The sequence below is a fragment of the Chionomys nivalis genome, chromosome 1, assembly GCF_950005125.1.
Source record: "Chionomys nivalis chromosome 1, mChiNiv1.1, whole genome shotgun sequence".
NCBI classification, from domain to species: domain Eukaryota; kingdom Metazoa; phylum Chordata; class Mammalia; order Rodentia; family Cricetidae; genus Chionomys; species Chionomys nivalis.
Window position 1 is genome coordinate 200,057,774 of NC_080086.1, and position 19,337 is coordinate 200,077,110.

Genomic DNA, 19,337 nt, shown 5'->3' on the forward strand with positions numbered 1-19,337 from the left:
CATGTGTTTCTCTGTAAAGAAAAGCACTTCTTTTCGACATGTCAAATTACTGTTAGAAGTGAGATCAGTGTTCATTTTCTCTGTGAAAGCTTTATTTTGAAATATAGTCACGTTCTTTTGAAAGTGTATTCATTTCTAGAAATGCTTTAGTAATAATGCTCATGTGTGTCTTGGTAAGGAGTAGCAGTTGTTTCTGACATGTCAAAGTCTTGTTAGAAGTGTGATCAGTATTCATTTCTTGGTAGAAGCTTTACTTTGAAAGATAATCACATTCTTTGAAAGTATATTCATTTCATAAATAGCTTAAGTAAGAAACACACAAGTGTTTCTTTGTAAAGAGAAGCCATTGTTTGTGACATGTCAAAGTATTGTTAGAAGTTAGATCAGTGTTCCTTTACTCTGTAGAATCTTTGCTTTGAAAGATAATCACGTTCTTTTGAAAATGTATTCATTTCTTGAAAAGCTTTTGTTGGAAACGCACATGTGTTCCTTGGTAAAGAGAAGCAGTAGTTTGCGACATGTCAAAGTATTCTTAGAACTGAGATCAGTATTCCTTTTCTCTGTAGAAGCTTTAATTTGAAAGATAATCACATTGTTTTGAAAGTGTATTCATTTCATAAATAGCTTTAGTGAGAATCTCACAAGTGTTTATCTGTAAGAGAAGCAGTTGTTTGCAACATGTCAAATTACTGTTAGATGTGAGTACATTGTTCCTTTTCTCTGTACAAACTTTACTTTGAAAGATAATCACCTTCTTTTGAAAGTATATTCATTTCTTGAAAAGCTTTAGTTAAAAACGCACATGTGTTTCTTGGTAAGGAGAAGCAGTTGTTTGCAACATGTCAAAGTACTGTTAGAAGTAAGATCAGTGTTCCTTTTCTCTGTAGAAGCTTTATTTTGAAAGATAATCATGTTCCTTTGAAAATGTAATCATTTCTTGAAAAGCCCTGGTTGGAAATGCACATGTGTTTCTTGGTAAAGAGAAGACGATGTTTGCGACATGTCAAAGTATTGTTAGAAGGGAGATCAGTGTTACTTGTCACTGTACAAGCTTTACTTTGAAAGATAAGCACGTTCTTTGGAAAGTGTTTTCATTTCTTTAAAAGCTTTAGTAAGAAACGCACGTGTTTCTCTGTAAAGAGAAGCAGTTTTTGCGCCATGTCAAATTACTATTAGAAGTGAAATCAGTATTCCTTTTCTCTGTACAAGCTTTACTTTGAAAGATAATCACATTCTTTTGAAAGTATATTCATTTCTTGAAATGTTTTAGTAAGAAACACACATGTGTTTCTTGGTAAGGAGAAGCAGTTGTTTGCGACTTGTCAAAGTATTTTTGAAGTGAGATCAGTATTCCTTTTCTCTGTAGAAGCTTTACTTTGAAAGATAATCATGTTCTTTGGAAAGTGAATTCATTTCTTGAAAAGCTTTAGTTAGAAACAAACATGTGTTTCTTAGTAAAGAGAAGAAGTAGTTTGCGATATGTCAAAGTATTGTTAGAAGAGAGATCAGTGTACCATTTCTCTGTAAAAGCTTTACTTTGAAAGATAATCACGTTCTTTTGAAAGTGCATTCATTTATGAAAAGCTATAATAAGAAACACACAATTTTTTCTCTGTAAAGAGAAGAACTTGTTTGCGACATGTCAAGTTATTGTTAGAATTTAGATAAGAGTTCCTTTCTCTGTATAAGCTTTACTTTGAAAGATAATTACATTCTTTAGAAACTGTATTCATTTCAAGAAAAGCTATAGAAAAAAACGCACATGTGTTTCACTGTAAAGAGAAGCAGTTGTTTACGACATTTCAAAGTCTTCTTAGAAGTGAGATCAGTGTTCCTTTCTCGCTACCAGCTTTACTTTGAAAGAAAATCAGGAACTTTTGAAAGTGAATTCATTTCATTAAAAGCTTTAGTAAGAAATGCACAAGTGTTTCACTCTAAAGGGAAGACGTTGTTTGCGACATGTCAGAGTATTGTTAGAAGTGAGGTCACTGTTCCTTTTCCCTGTAGAAGCTTTATTTTGAAAGACAATCAAGTTTTTTTGAAAGTATATTCATTTCATCAAAAGCTTTAGTAAGAAACGCACATGGGTTTCTTGGGAAAGAGGAGCAGTTGTTTGCTACTTGTGAAAGCATTGTTAGAACTGAGATCTGTGGTCCTTTTCTCAGCACAAGCTTTATTTAGAAAGATAATCGCGTTTTTTTGAAAGTTTATTTATTTCACGAAATCTTTGTTAGAACTGAGATCAGTGTTCCTCTTCTCAGTACAAGCTTTACTTTGAAAGATAATCACGTTCTTTGAAAGTTTATTAATTGCACTAAAGCTTTGTTAGAACTGAGATCAGTGTTCCTCTTCTCAGTACAAGCTTTACTTTGAAAGATAATCAGGTTCTTTTGAAAGTTTATTTCACGAAAGCTTTAGTAAGAAACGCACATGTGTTTCTTTGTAAAGAAAAGCAGATGTTTGCTACATGTAAAAGCATTGTTAGAACTGATATCAGTGTTCCTTTTCTTAGTACAAGCTTTACTTTGAAAGATAATCGTGTACTTTTGAAAGTTTATAAATTTCACGAAAGCTTTAGTAAGAAACGCACATGTGTTTCTTTATAAAGACAAACAGTTGTTTGCTACGTGTGAAAGCATTGTTAGAACTGAGATCAGTGTTCCTTTTCTCAGTACAAGCTTTACTTTGAAGGTAATCACGTTCTTTTGAAAGTTTATTAATTGCACGAAAGCATGTTAGAACTGAGATCAGTGTTCCTCTTTTCAGTACAAGCTTAACTTTGAAAGATAATCACGATCATTTTCAAGTTTATTAATTTCACGAAAGCTTTAGTAAGAAACGCACATGTGTTCCTTTGTAAAGACAAGTAGTTGTTTGCTACGTGTGAAATCATTGTTAGAAGTGAGATCAGTGTTCCTTTTCTCAGTACAAGCTTTATTTGAAAGATAATCGCGTTCTTTTGAAAGTTTATTAATTTCACGAAAGCTTTAGTAAGAAACGCACATGTGTTTCTTTGTAAAGACAAGCAGATGTTTGCTACATGTCAAAGCATTGTTAGACCTGAGATCAGTGTTCCTTTTCTCAGTACAAACTTTACTTTGAAAGATAATCGCGTTCTCTGAAAGATTTTTAATTTCACCAAAGCTTTAGTAAGAAACGCACGTGTTTCTTTGTAAAGACAAGCTGTTGTTTGCTATATGTCAAAGCATTGTTAGAACTGATATCTGATGGAGGAGTTACTTTCATTTAATAAAGAAACTGCCTTGGCCCTTTTATAGGCCAGCCCTTAGGCGGGTGGAGTAAACAGACAGAATGCTGGGAGAAAGAAGCTGAGTGAGGAGTCGCCATGATTCTCCCACTCCAGACAGACGCAGGTTAAGATCTTTCCTGGTAAGCCAGCTCGTGGTACTACACAGAATATTAGAAATGGGTTAGATCAATATGTAAGAGCTAGCCAATAAGAGGTTGGAGCTAATGGGCCAGGAAGTGATTAAAAGAATACAGTTTCCGTGTAATTATTTCGGGGCATAAGCTAGCCATGTGGGCGGCTGGGTGCCGGGGACGCAGCCCTGCTGCAAATATTACAACAGAGTGGCGCTAATATTACAACAGAGTGGCCCCCAAGACAGCTTTTTGCTGTTTGTGGGTTGCGTGCAGCAAAGAAATTGTCCTGACTCAGCAACAGGAAAAAAACTGGCTGTTTTAAAATGCCGGCTTTCTGGGCTGTGCTGCCATCGCGATCTCTGTCTGGCTCCCGAGGGAGACAGAGCTTTTGAATGGAGCATTTGGAGTAAAGTGCTATGGCTTGCTTGATGGCAATGTGGACTGTGTCTGGAACTGTGAGTGGCTCAGGGGCACCAAATGGCTCTGAGGCAGGAGCGGCTCAACTCCGCCATGCTGAACTGTGCTGGTCTCAGGCAGGAACTACCGTAATTACTGTAATAACAGCACAGTTAAGGTTTCGACTGGGCAGGACACAGGCGGTACCGTATTAGCCCTACATGGTGCAACTTAAGTTTTTGAAAAGTGCTTAACATTTTAAGAAATGCTCCTGGATAGTAAAAAAATTACAGATTCACAATAAAACAGATTCAGACATAAAATACATAAAAGACCACAGTGTTGGATGAATATACGTAGGCTTGAGAGAGAGAAAAAAATATATATAAAGAATAAAGTTAATGTTTTAAAAAAAGGGTAAAGTCTTTAAAGAGACAGAGTACAGATAGTTATAGATTAAAAGAAATAAAGAAAAATAAGCCACGTAAAAATGGAAAATTCACAGAGAGTCTGGATTCTTTGTATTATTGTGTTTTCTTTAAAATTTTTGACTGTGAAGGAGCTAAGTACAGAGAGACATTTCATTATATGGGCTGCCAAGCTAAACCAGAATGGATATAAGGGTATTATGATTTCAGAATATGGGTCTAAGGACATGATGCTTTGGAGAGGGTCTTCTTTTGTTTTCACAGAGGATGCGACCCTGTGGATTTCTTCTATCCCAATATGGTATGATAGACCGCGCCCTCCTGAAAGGTTACTGTAAACACCCTCAAAAACTTACTTCACTCAACTGCCAACTGAGATGACCCTGGCACACAGGTTATCCCATAAAAGACCTAATTAACGGCGCCCCCATTCAGCAGGAAGCAGTTTGGAGAGAAAAATCTGCGCCCATGTTCCCAAATATGGTTTATAAATGTTCTTTTACATTTAAAGGGGGATATGATATAGATATAAATAATTTGCATTTGTATAGATTTTAAGGTCAATTTTGTTATATGTATATGTATTTCTGATCTTGATTAAGGTATTGTGATTGTGTAGTTCATTTAAAAATGTAATGTATAATTAGGAAATATAGGTTGCTAATGGATAATCATAAATAATAGTCAAGCTTGTAGTCATGTTAGTTAGATTTTCTAGATGTGCATAGATATATTTCAGATAGGCATTCTTCATATTTTGCAAAGGCTACAGAATATGGCATTTAAGTGTTTTAATAACTTAGGGTTTTTCATGACAATGAGACACGTCTGCTCCTGGCAGCACCAATCTACTTCAAAAGGAAGATGGGCATCGAAGAGGATCCTTATGGGGTTTGATAGCCACTTGGGCAAGAAACTGTTCTTGCCTGGACTATTGCATAAACTAGACACAGAGAACCCGCAGAAAAAGGACTACTGAACTTGCGTAAAGGTGAGATGATCTTTCGGGGTTCCTGATTCATAAAAGAGTCTGCAAGACATTCTGCAGGACACAGCAGATAGTGACTGAACTGTCTTTGGAATTTCCTGCTTCATGAAAATGTGTCTGCTGGATACTATGAGCCTGTAGGCCGAAGATGGATGCCCCAACAGTAAGAAAAGAACTTTGGGTGACTGTCCAGGCAGAGAGATGTCTCTGTCATTTCTAAAGTTTGAAATTTCTTATTTCTTGTTTACTCAGGTAACATTATATCCTTCTGGAGTCTTTGATGGAGTTGAAGAACGGTTAGTTATAGTTATAGTTTTCCTTAGTTATGATAAAAGATAGATATAAATATTGTAACTGTAATTCTTGCTTGACAACTGTCTTGTTATATGTAATTTTACTATGTTAAAGTTAAAGCCTTTCTTTTTGTTTAAACAAAAAAGGGGAAATGATGGAGGAGTTACTTTCATTTAATAAAGAAACTGCCTTGGCCCATTTATAGGCCAGCCCTTAGGTGGGTGGAGTAAACAGACAGAATGCTGGGAGAAAGAAGCTGAGTGAGGAGTCGCCATGATTCTCCCACTCCAGACAGACGCAGGTTAAGATCTTTCCTGGTAAGCCAGCTCGTGGTACTACACAGAATATTAGAAATGGGTTAGATCAATATGTAAGAGCTAGCCAATAAGAGGTTGGAGCTAATGGGCCAGGAAGTGATTAAAAGAATACAGTTTCCGTGTAATAATTTCGGGGCATAAGATAGGCATGTGGGCGGCTGGATGCCGGGGATGCAGCTCTGCCGCAAATATTACAACAGAGTAGCGCTAATATTACAACAGATATCATTGTTCCTTTTCTCAAGACAAGCTTTACTTAGAAAGATAATCGCGTTCTTTTGAAAGTTTATTAATTTCACGAAAGCTTTAGTAAGAAACGCACGTGTGTTTCTCTAAAGAGAGGCCATTTTTTGTGACATGTCAAAGTATTGTTAGAAGAGAGATCAGTGTTCCTTTCTGTGCAGAAGCTTTACTTTGAAAGATAATCACATTCTTTTGAAAGTGTATTCATTTCAGGATTAGCTTTAGTAAGAAACACACGTGTTACTTGGTAAAGAGATTCAATTGTTTCCTAAATGTCAAAGTCTTGTTAGAAGTGAGATCAGTGTTCCATCATCTGTAGAAGCTTTGCTTTGAATGATAATCACGTTCTTTTGAATGTGTATTCATTCCTTGAAAAGTTTTAGTATGAAACGCACATGTGGTTCTCTGTAAAGAGAAGCAGATGTTTGCAATTGTCAAATTACTGTTAGAAGTGAGATTAGTTTTCCTTTTCTCTGCAGAAGTTTTATTTTGAAAGATAATCACGTTCTTTTGAAAGTGTATTAGTTTCATATATAGCTTTAGTAAGAAACGCACAATTGTTTCTCTGTAAAGAAAGGCCGTATTATGCATCATGTCAAAGTATTTTTAGAAGAGAGATCAGTGTTCCTTTCTCTGTAAAAGCTTTACTTTGAAAGATAATCACATTCTTTTCAAACTGTATTCATTTCATGAAAAGCATTAGGAAGAAACGCACATGTGTTTCTCTGTAAAGAGAAGCAGTTGTTTCCGACATGTCAAGTATTTTTAGAAGTGAGATCAGTGTTCCTTTTCTCTGTAGAAGCTTTGCTTTGAAGTATAATCATATTCTTTTGAAAGTGTATTCATTTCATGATAAGCTTTAGTAAGAAATGTACATGTGTTTCTCTGTAAAGAAAAGCACTTCTTTTCGACATGTCAAATTACTGTTAGAAGTGAGATCAGTGTTCATTTTCTCTGTGAAAGCTTTATTTTGAAATATAGTCACGTTCTTTTGAAAGTGTATTCATTTCTAGAAATGCTTTAGTAATAATGCTCATGTGTGTCTTGGTAAGGAGTAGCAGTTGTTTCTGACATGTCAAAGTCTTGTTAGAAGTGTGATCAGTATTCATTTCTTGGTAGAAGCTTTACTTTGAAAGATAATCACATTCTTTGAAAGTATATTCATTTCATAAATAGCTTAAGTAAGAAACACACAAGTGTTTCTTTGTAAAGAGAAGCCATTGTTTGTGACATGTCAAAGTATTGTTAGAAGTTAGATCAGTGTTCCTTTACTCTGTAGAATCTTTGCTTTGAAAGATAATCACGTTCTTTTGAAAATGTATTCATTTCTTGAAAAGCTTTTGTTGGAAACGCACATGTGTTCCTTGGTAAAGAGAAGCAGTAGTTTGCGACATGTCAAAGTATTCTTAGAACTGAGATCAGTATTCCTTTTCTCTGTAGAAGCTTTAATTTGAAAGATAATCACATTGTTTTGAAAGTGTATTCATTTCATAAATAGCTTTAGTGAGAATCTCACAAGTGTTTATCTGTAAGAGAAGCAGTTGTTTGCAACATGTCAAATTACTGTTAGATGTGAGTACATTGTTCCTTTTCTCTGTACAAACTTTACTTTGAAAGATAATCACCTTCTTTTGAAAGTATATTCATTTCTTGAAAAGCTTTAGTTAAAAACGCACATGTGTTTCTTGGTAAGGAGAAGCAGTTGTTTGCAACATGTCAAAGTACTGTTAGAAGTAAGATCAGTGTTCCTTTTCTCTGTAGAAGCTTTATTTTGAAAGATAATCATGTTCCTTTGAAAATGTAATCATTTCTTGAAAAGCCCTGGTTGGAAATGCACATGTGTTTCTTGGTAAAGAGAAGACGATGTTTGCGACATGTCAAAGTATTGTTAGAAGGGAGATCAGTGTTACTTGTCACTGTACAAGCTTTACTTTGAAAGATAAGCACGTTCTTTGGAAAGTGTTTTCATTTCTTTAAAAGCTTTAGTAAGAAACGCACGTGTTTCTCTGTAAAGAGAAGCAGTTTTTGCGCCATGTCAAATTACTATTAGAAGTGAAATCAGTATTCCTTTTCTCTGTACAAGCTTTACTTTGAAAGATAATCACATTCTTTTGAAAGTATATTCATTTCTTGAAATGTTTTAGTAAGAAACACACATGTGTTTCTTGGTAAGGAGAAGCAGTTGTTTGCGACTTGTCAAAGTATTTTTGAAGTGAGATCAGTATTCCTTTTCTCTGTAGAAGCTTTACTTTGAAAGATAATCATGTTCTTTGGAAAGTGAATTCATTTCTTGAAAAGCTTTAGTTAGAAACAAACATGTGTTTCTTAGTAAAGAGAAGAAGTAGTTTGCGATATGTCAAAGTATTGTTAGAAGAGAGATCAGTGTACCATTTCTCTGTAAAAGCTTTACTTTGAAAGATAATCACGTTCTTTTGAAAGTGCATTCATTTATGAAAAGCTATAATAAGAAACACACAATTTTTTCTCTGTAAAGAGAAGAACTTGTTTGCGACATGTCAAGTTATTGTTAGAATTTAGATAAGAGTTCCTTTCTCTGTATAAGCTTTACTTTGAAAGATAATTACATTCTTTAGAAACTGTATTCATTTCAAGAAAAGCTATAGAAAAAAACGCACATGTGTTTCACTGTAAAGAGAAGCAGTTGTTTACGACATTTCAAAGTCTTCTTAGAAGTGAGATCAGTGTTCCTTTCTCGCTACCAGCTTTACTTTGAAAGAAAATCAGGAACTTTTGAAAGTGAATTCATTTCATTAAAAGCTTTAGTAAGAAATGCACAAGTGTTTCACTCTAAAGGGAAGACGTTGTTTGCGACATGTCAGAGTATTGTTAGAAGTGAGGTCACTGTTCCTTTTCCCTGTAGAAGCTTTATTTTGAAAGACAATCAAGTTTTTTTGAAAGTATATTCATTTCATCAAAAGCTTTAGTAAGAAACGCACATGGGTTTCTTGGGAAAGAGGAGCAGTTGTTTGCTACTTGTGAAAGCATTGTTAGAACTGAGATCTGTGGTCCTTTTCTCAGCACAAGCTTTATTTAGAAAGATAATCGCGTTTTTTTGAAAGTTTATTTATTTCACGAAATCTTTGTTAGAACTGAGATCAGTGTTCCTCTTCTCAGTACAAGCTTTACTTTGAAAGATAATCACGTTCTTTGAAAGTTTATTAATTGCACTAAAGCTTTGTTAGAACTGAGATCAGTGTTCCTCTTCTCAGTACAAGCTTTACTTTGAAAGATAATCAGGTTCTTTTGAAAGTTTATTTCACGAAAGCTTTAGTAAGAAACGCACATGTGTTTCTTTGTAAAGAAAAGCAGATGTTTGCTACATGTAAAAGCATTGTTAGAACTGATATCAGTGTTCCTTTTCTTAGTACAAGCTTTACTTTGAAAGATAATCGTGTACTTTTGAAAGTTTATAAATTTCACGAAAGCTTTAGTAAGAAACGCACATGTGTTTCTTTATAAAGACAAACAGTTGTTTGCTACGTGTGAAAGCATTGTTAGAACTGAGATCAGTGTTCCTTTTCTCAGTACAAGCTTTACTTTGAAGGTAATCACGTTCTTTTGAAAGTTTATTAATTGCACGAAAGCATGTTAGAACTGAGATCAGTGTTCCTCTTTTCAGTACAAGCTTAACTTTGAAAGATAATCACGATCATTTTCAAGTTTATTAATTTCACGAAAGCTTTAGTAAGAAACGCACATGTGTTCCTTTGTAAAGACAAGTAGTTGTTTGCTACGTGTGAAATCATTGTTAGAAGTGAGATCAGTGTTCCTTTTCTCAGTACAAGCTTTATTTGAAAGATAATCGCGTTCTTTTGAAAGTTTATTAATTTCACGAAAGCTTTAGTAAGAAACGCACATGTGTTTCTTTGTAAAGACAAGCAGATGTTTGCTACATGTCAAAGCATTGTTAGAACTGAGATCAGTGTTCCTTTTCTCAGTACAAACTTTACTTTGAAAGATAATCGCGTTCTTTGAAAGATTTTTAATTTCACCAAAGCTTTAGTAAGAAACGCACGTGTTTCTTTGTAAAGACAAGCTGTTGTTTGCTATATGTCAAAGCATTGTTAGAACTGATATCTGATGGAGGAGTTACTTTCATTTAATAAAGAAACTGCCTTGGCCCTTTTATAGGCCAGCCCTTAGGCGGGTGGAGTAAACAGACAGAATGCTGGGAGAAAGAAGCTGAGTGAGGAGTCGCCATGATTCTCCCACTCCAGACAGACGCAGGTTAAGATCTTTCCTGGTAAGCCAGCTCGTGGTACTACACAGAATATTAGAAATGGGTTAGATCAATATGTAAGAGCTAGCCAATAAGAGGTTGGAGCTAATGGGCCAGGAAGTGATTAAAAGAATACAGTTTCCGTGTAATAATTTCGGGGCATAAGATAGGCATGTGGGCGGCTGGATGCCGGGGATGCAGCTCTGCCGCAAATATTACAACAGAGTAGCGCTAATATTACAACAGATATCATTGTTCCTTTTCTCAAGACAAGCTTTACTTAGAAAGATAATCGCGTTCTTTTGAAAGTTTATTAATTTCACGAAAGCTTTAGTAAGAAACGCACGTGTGTTTCTCTAAAGAGAGGCCATTTTTTGTGACATGTCAAAGTATTGTTAGAAGAGAGATCAGTGTTCCTTTCTGTGCAGAAGCTTTACTTTGAAAGATAATCACATTCTTTTGAAAGTGTATTCATTTCAGGATTAGCTTTAGTAAGAAACACACGTGTTACTTGGTAAAGAGATTCAATTGTTTCCTAAATGTCAAAGTCTTGTTAGAAGTGAGATCAGTGTTCCATCATCTGTAGAAGCTTTGCTTTGAATGATAATCACGTTCTTTTGAATGTGTATTCATTTCTTGAAAAGTTTTAGTATGAAACGCACATGTGGTTCTCTGTAAAGAGAAGCAGATGTTTGCAATTGTCAAATTACTGTTAGAAGTGAGATTAGTTTTCCTTTTCTCTGCAGAAGTTTTATTTTGAAAGATAATCACGTTCTTTTGAAAGTGTATTAGTTTCATATATAGCTTTAGTAAGAAACGCACAATTGTTTCTCTGTAAAGAAAGGCCGTATTATGCATCATGTCAAAGTATTTTTAGAAGAGAGATCAGTGTTCCTTTCTCTGTAAAAGCTTTACTTTGAAAGATAATCACATTCTTTTCAAACTGTATTCATTTCATGAAAAGCATTAGGAAGAAACGCACATGTGTTTCTCTGTAAAGAGAAGCAGTTGTTTCCGACATGTCAAGTATTTTTAGAAGTGAGATCAGTGTTCCTTTTCTCTGTAGAAGCTTTGCTTTGAAGTATAATCATATTCTTTTGAAAGTGTATTCATTTCATGATAAGCTTTAGTAAGAAATGTACATGTGTTTCTCTGTAAAGAAAAGCACTTCTTTTCGACATGTCAAATTACTGTTAGAAGTGAGATCAGTGTTCATTTTCTCTGTGAAAGCTTTATTTTGAAATATAGTCACGTTCTTTTGAAAGTGTATTCATTTCTAGAAATGCTTTAGTAATAATGCTCATGTGTGTCTTGGTAAGGAGTAGCAGTTGTTTCTGACATGTCAAAGTCTTGTTAGAAGTGTGATCAGTATTCATTTCTTGGTAGAAGCTTTACTTTGAAAGATAATCACATTCTTTGAAAGTATATTCATTTCATAAATAGCTTAAGTAAGAAACACACAAGTGTTTCTTTGTAAAGAGAAGCCATTGTTTGTGACATGTCAAAGTATTGTTAGAAGTTAGATCAGTGTTCCTTTACTCTGTAGAATCTTTGCTTTGAAAGATAATCACGTTCTTTTGAAAATGTATTCATTTCTTGAAAAGCTTTTGTTGGAAACGCACATGTGTTCCTTGGTAAAGAGAAGCAGTAGTTTGCGACATGTCAAAGTATTCTTAGAACTGAGATCAGTATTCCTTTTCTCTGTAGAAGCTTTAATTTGAAAGATAATCACATTGTTTTGAAAGTGTATTCATTTCATAAATAGCTTTAGTGAGAATCTCACAAGTGTTTATCTGTAAGAGAAGCAGTTGTTTGCAACATGTCAAATTAATGTTAGATGTGAGTACATTGTTCCTTTTCTCTGTACAAACTTTACTTTGAAAGATAATCACCTTCTTTTGAAAGTATATTCATTTCTTGAAAAGCTTTAGTTAAAAACGCACATGTGTTTCTTGGTAAGGAGAAGCAGTTGTTTGCAACATGTCAAAGTACTGTTAGAAGTAAGATCAGTGTTCCTTTTCTCTGTAGAAGCTTTATTTTGAAAGATAATCATGTTCCTTTGAAAATGTAATCATTTCTTGAAAAGCCCTGGTTGGAAATGCACATGTGTTTCTTGGTAAAGAGAAGCCGATGTTTGCTACATGTCAAAGTATTGTTAGAAGGGAGATCAGTGTTACTTGTCACTGTACAAGCTTTACTTTGAAAGATAAGCACGTTCTTTGGAAAGTGTTTTCATTTCTTTAAAAGCTTTAGTAAGAAACGCACGTGTTTCTCTGTAAAGAGAAGCAGTTTTTGCGCCATGTCAAATTACTATTAGAAGTGAAATCAGTATTCCTTTTCTCTGTACAAGCTTTACTTTGAAAGATAATCACATTCTTTTGAAAGTATATTCATTTCTTGAAATGTTTTAGTAAGAAACACACATGTGTTTCTTGGTAAGGAGAAGCAGTTGTTTGCGACTTGTCAAAGTAGTTTTGAAGTGAGATCAGTATTCCTTTTCTCTGTAGAAGCTTTACTTTGAAAGATAATCATGTTCTTTGGAAAGTGAATTCATTTCTTGAAAAGCTTTAGTTAGAAACAAACATGTGTTTCTTAGTAAAGAGAAGAAGTAGTTTGCGATATGTCAAAGTATTGTTAGAAGAGAGATCAGTGTACCATTTCTCTGTAAAAGCTTTACTTTGAAAGATAATCACGTTCTTTTGAAAGTGCATTCATTTATGAAAAGCTATAATAAGAAACACACAATTTTTTCTCTGTAAAGAGAAGAACTTGTTTGCGACATGTCAAGTTATTGTTAGAATTTAGATAAGAGTTCCTTTCTCTGTATAAGCTTTACTTTGAAAGATAATTACATTCTTTAGAAACTGTATTCATTTCAAGAAAAGCTATAGAAAAAAACGCACATGTGTTTCACTGTAAAGAGAAGCAGTTGTTTACGACATTTCAAAGTCTTCTTAGAAGTGAGATCAGTGTTCCTTTCTCGCTACCAGCTTTACTTTGAAAGAAAATCAGGAACTTTTGAAAGTGAATTCATTTCATTAAAAGCTTTAGTAAGAAATGCACAAGTGTTTCACTCTAAAGGGAAGACGTTGTTTGCGACATGTCAGAGTATTGTTAGAAGTGAGGTCACTGTTCCTTTTCCCTGTAGAAGCTTTATTTTGAAAGACAATCAAGTTTTTTTGAAAGTATATTCATTTCATCAAAAGCTTTAGTAAGAAACGCACATGGGTTTCTTGGGAAAGAGGAGCAGTTGTTTGCTACTTGTGAAAGCATTGTTAGAACTGAGATCTGTGGTCCTTTTCTCAGCACAAGCTTTATTTAGAAAGATAATCGCGTTTTTTTGAAAGTTTATTTATTTCACGAAATCTTTGTTAGAACTGAGATCAGTGTTCCTCTTCTCAGTACAAGCTTTACTTTGAAAGATAATCACGTTCTTTGAAAGTTTATTAATTGCACTAAAGCTTTGTTAGAACTGAGATCAGTGTTCCTCTTCTCAGTACAAGCTTTACTTTGAAAGATAATCAGGTTCTTTTGAAAGTTTATTTCACGAAAGCTTTAGTAAGAAACGCACATGTGTTTCTTTGTAAAGAAAAGCAGATGTTTGCTACATGTAAAAGCATTGTTAGAACTGATATCAGTGTTCCTTTTCTTAGTACAAGCTTTACTTTGAAAGATAATTGTGTACTTTTGAAAGTTTATAAATTTCACGAAAGCTTTAGTAAGAAACGCACATGTGTTTCTTTATAAAGACAAACAGTTGTTTGCTACGTGTGAAAGCATTGTTAGAACTGAGATCAGTGTTCCTTTTCTCAGTACAAGCTTTACTTTGAAGGTAATCACGTTCTTTTGAAAGTTTATTAATTGCACGAAAGCATGTTAGAACTGAGATCAGTGTTCCTCTTTTCAGTACAAGCTTAACTTTGAAAGATAATCACGATCATTTTCAAGTTTATTAATTTCACGAAAGCTTTAGTAAGAAACGCACATGTGTTCCTTTGTAAAGACAAGTAGTTGTTTGCTACGTGTGAAATCATTGTTAGAAGTGAGATCAGTGTTCCTTTTCTCAGTACAAGCTTTATTTGAAAGATAATCGCGTTCTTTTGAAAGTTTATTAATTTCACGAAAGCTTTAGTAAGAAACGCACATGTGTTTCTTTGTAAAGACAAGCAGATGTTTGCTACATGTCAAAGCATTGTTAGACCTGAGATCAGTGTTCCTTTTCTCAGTACAAACTTTACTTTGAAAGATAATCGCGTTCTCTGAAAGATTTTTAATTTCACCAAAGCTTTAGTAAGAAACGCACGTGTTTCTTTGTAAAGACAAGCTGTTGTTTGCTATATGTCAAAGCATTGTTAGAACTGATATCTGATGGAGGAGTTACTTTCATTTAATAAAGAAACTGCCTTGGCCCTTTTATAGGCCAGCCCTTAGGCGGGTGGAGTAAACAGACAGAATGCTGGGAGAAAGAAGCTGAGTGAGGAGTCGCCATGATTCTCCCACTCCAGACAGACGCAGGTTAAGATCTTTCCTGGTAAGCCAGCTCGTGGTACTACACAGAATATTAGAAATGGGTTAGATCAATATGTAAGAGCTAGCCAATAAGAGGTTGGAGCTAATGGGCCAGGAAGTGATTAAAAGAATACAGTTTCCGTGTAATTATTTCGGGGCATAAGCTAGCCATGTGGGCGGCTGGGTGCCGGGGACGCAGCCCTGCTGCAAATATTACAACAGAGTGGCGCTAATATTACAACAGAGTGGCCCCCAAGACAGCTTTTTGCTGTTTGTGGGTTGCGTGCAGCAAAGAAATTGTCCTGACTCAGCAACAGGAAAAAAACTGGCTGTTTTAAAATGCCGGCTTTCTGGGCTGTGCTGCCATCGCGATCTCTGTCTGGCTCCCGAGGGAGACAGAGCTTTTGAATGGAGCATTTGGAGTAAAGTGCTATGGCTTGCTTGATGGCAATGTGGACTGTGTCTGGAACTGTGAGTGGCTCAGGGGCACCAAATGGCTCTGAGGCAGGAGCGGCTCAACTCCGCCATGCTGAACTGTGCTGGTCTCAGGCAGGAACTACCGTAATTACTGTAATAACAGCACAGTTAAGGTTTCGACTGGGCAGGACACAGGCGGTACCGTATTAGCCCTACATGGTGCAACTTAAGTTTTTGAAAAGTGCTTAACATTTTAAGAAATGCTCCTGGATAGTAAAAAAATTACAGATTCACAATAAAACAGATTCAGACATAAAATACATAAAAGACCACAGTGTTGGATGAATATACGTAGGCTTGAGAGAGAGAAAAAAATATATATAAAGAATAAAGTTAATGTTTTAAAAAAAGGGTAAAGTCTTTAAAGAGACAGAGTACAGATAGTTATAGATTAAAAGAAATAAAGAAAAATAAGCCACGTAAAAATGGAAAATTCACAGAGAGTCTGGATTCTTTGTATTATTGTGTTTTCTTTAAAATTTTTGACTGTGAAGGAGCTAAGTACAGAGAGACATTTCATTATATGGGCTGCCAAGCTAAACCAGAATGGATATAAGGGTATTATGATTTCAGAATATGGGTCTAAGGACATGATGCTTTGGAGAGGGTCTTCTTTTGTTTTCACAGAGGATGCGACCCTGTGGATTTCTTCTATCCCAATATGGTATGATAGACCGCGCCCTCCTGAAAGGTTACTGTAAACACCCTCAAAAACTTACTTCACTCAACTGCCAACTGAGATGACCCTGGCACACAGGTTATCCCATAAAAGACCTAATTAACGACGCCCCCATTCAGCAGGAAGCAGTTTGGAGAGAAAAATCTGCGCCCATGTTCCCAAATATGGTTTATAAATGTTCTTTTACATTTAAAGGGGGATATGATATAGATATAAATAATTTGCATTTGTATAGATTTTAAGGTCAATTTTGTTATATGTATATGTATTTCTGATCTTGATTAAGGTATTGTGATTGTGTAGTTCATTTAAAAATGTAATGTATAATTAGGAAATATAGGTTGCTAATGGATAATCATAAATAATAGTCAAGCTTGTAGTCATGTTAGTTAGATTTTCTAGATGTGCATAGATATATTTCAGATAGGCATTCTTCATATTTTGCAAAGGCTACAGAATATGGCATTTAAGTGTTTTAATAACTTAGGGTTTTTCATGACAATGAGACACGTCTGCTCCTGGCAGCACCAATCTACTTCAAAAGGAAGATGGGCATCGAAGAGGATCCTTATGGGGTTTGATAGCCACTTGGGCAAGAAACTGTTCTTGCCTGGACTATTGCATAAACTAGACACAGAGAACCCGCAGAAAAAGGACTACTGAACTTGCGTAAAGGTGAGATGATCTTTCGGGGTTCCTGATTCATAAAAGAGTCTGCAAGACATTCTGCAGGACACAGCAGATAGTGACTGAACTGTCTTTGGAATTTCCTGCTTCATGAAAATGTGTCTGCTGGATACTATGAGCCTGTAGGCCGAAGATGGATGCCCCAACAGTAAGAAAAGAACTTTGGGTGACTGTCCAGGCAGAGAGATGTCTCTGTCATTTCTAAAGTTTGAAATTTCTTATTTCTTGTTTACTCAGGTAACATTATATCCTTCTGGAGTCTTTGATGGAGTTGAAGAACGGTTAGTTATAGTTATAGTTTTCCTTAGTTATGATAAAAGATAGATATAAATATTGTAACTGTAATTCTTGCTTGACAACTGTCTTGTTATATGTAATTTTACTATGTTAAAGTTAAAGCCTTTCTTTTTGTTTAAACAAAAAAGGGGAAATGATGGAGGAGTTACTTTCATTTAATAAAGAAACTGCCTTGGCCCATTTATAGGCCAGCCCTTAGGTGGGTGGAGTAAACAGACAGAATGCTGGGAGAAAGAAGCTGAGTGAGGAGTCGCCATGATTCTCCCACTCCAGACAGACGCAGGTTAAGATCTTTCCTGGTAAGCCAGCTCGTGGTACTACACAGAATATTAGAAATGGGTTAGATCAATATGTAAGAGCTAGCCAATAAGAGGTTGGAGCTAATGGGCCAGGAAGTGATTAAAAGAATACAGTTTCCGTGTAATAATTTCGGGGCATAAGATAGGCATGTGGGCGGCTGGATGCCGGGGATGCAGCTCTGCCGCAAATATTACAACAGAGTAGCGCTAATATTACAACAGATATCATTGTTCCTTTTCTCAAGACAAGCTTTACTTAGAAAGATAATCGCGTTCTTTTGAAAGTTTATTAATTTCACGAAAGCTTTAGTAAGAAACGCACGTGTGTTTCTCTAAAGAGAGGCCATTTTTTGTGACATGTCAAAGTATTGTTAGAAGAGAGATCAGTGTTCCTTTCTGTGCAGAAGCTTTACTTTGAAAGATAATCGCGTTCTTTCGGAAGTTTATTAATTTCACGAAAGCTTTAGTAAGAAACGTACATGCGTTTCTTTGTCAAGACAAGCAGTTGTTTGCTTTGCGGGAAAGCACTGTTAGAACTGAGACAGTGTTGCTTTTCTCAGTAAAAGCTTTACTTTGAAAGATAATCGCGTTCTTTGAAAGTTTATTAATTTCACGAAAGCTTTAGTAAGAAACAAACATGCGTTTCTTTAAGACAAGCAGTTGTTTGCTACGTGTGAAAGCACTGTTAGAACTGAGATCAGTGTTGCTTTTCTCAGTACAAGCTTTACTATGAAAGGAAATCGCGTTCTTTTGAAAGTTTTTTAATTTCACAAAAGCTTTAGTAAGAAACGAGCATGCGTTTCTTTGTCAAGACAAGCAGTTGTTTGCTACATGTGAAAGCACTGGTAGAACTGAGATCACTGTTGCTTTTCTCAGTACAAGCTTTACTTTGAAAGATAATCGCGTTCTTTTGAAAGTTTTTTTATTTCACGAAAGCTTTAGTAAGAAACACACATGCGTTTCTTTGTCAAGACAAGCAGTAGTTTGCTACGTGTGAAAGCACTGTTAGAACTGAGATCAGTGTTGCTTTTCTCAGTACAAGCTTTACTTTGAAAGAAAATCGCGTTCTTTTGAAAGTTTATTAATTTCACGAAACCTTTAGTAAGAAACGCACATGCGTTTCTTTGTAAAGTAAAGCAGTTGTTTGCTACGTGTGAAAGCACTGTTAGAACTGAGATCAGTGTTGCTTTTCTCAGTACAAGCTTTACTTTGAAAGATAATCGCGTTCTTTTGAAAGTTTATTAATTTCACGAAAGCTTTAGTAAGAAACGCTCATGCGTTTCTTTGTCAAGACAAGCAGTTGTTTGCTACTTGTGAAAGCACTGTTAGAACTGAGATCAGTGTTGCTTTTCTCAGTACAAGCTTTACTTTGAAAGATAATCGCGTTTTTTGAAAGTTTATTAATTTCACGAAAGCTTTAGTAAGAAACGCACATGCGTTTCTTTGTCAAGACAAGCAGTTGTTTGCTACTTGTGAAAGCTCTGGTAGAACTGAGATCAGTGTTGCTTTTCTCAGTACAAGCTTTACTTTGAAAGATAATCGCGTTCTTTTGAAAGTTTATTAATTTCTCGAAAGCTTTAGTATGAAACACACATGCGTTTCTTTCTAGAGACAAGCAGTTGTTTGCTACGTGTGAAAGCACTGTTAGAACTGAGATCAGTGTTGCTTTTCTCAGTACAAGCTTTACTTTGAAAGATAATCACGTTCTTTTGAAAGTTTATTAATTTCACGAAGCCTTTACTAAGAAACGCACATGCGTTTCTTTGTCAAGACAAGCAGTTGTTTGCTACGGGTGAATGCACTATTAGAACTGAGATCAGTGTTGCTTTTCTCAGTACAAGCTTTACTTTGAAAGATAATCGCGTTCTTTTGAAAGTTTTAGTAAGAAACGCACATGCGTTTCTTTGTCAAGACAAGCAGTTGTTTGCTACGTGTGAAAGCACTGTTAGAACTGAGATCAGTGTTGCTTTTCTCAGTCCAAGCTTTACTTTGAAAGATAATCACGTTCTTTTTAAAGTTTATTAATTTCACGAAAGCTTTAGTAAGAAACGCACATGCGTTTCTTTGTCAAGACAAGCAGTTGTTTGCTTTGCGGGAAA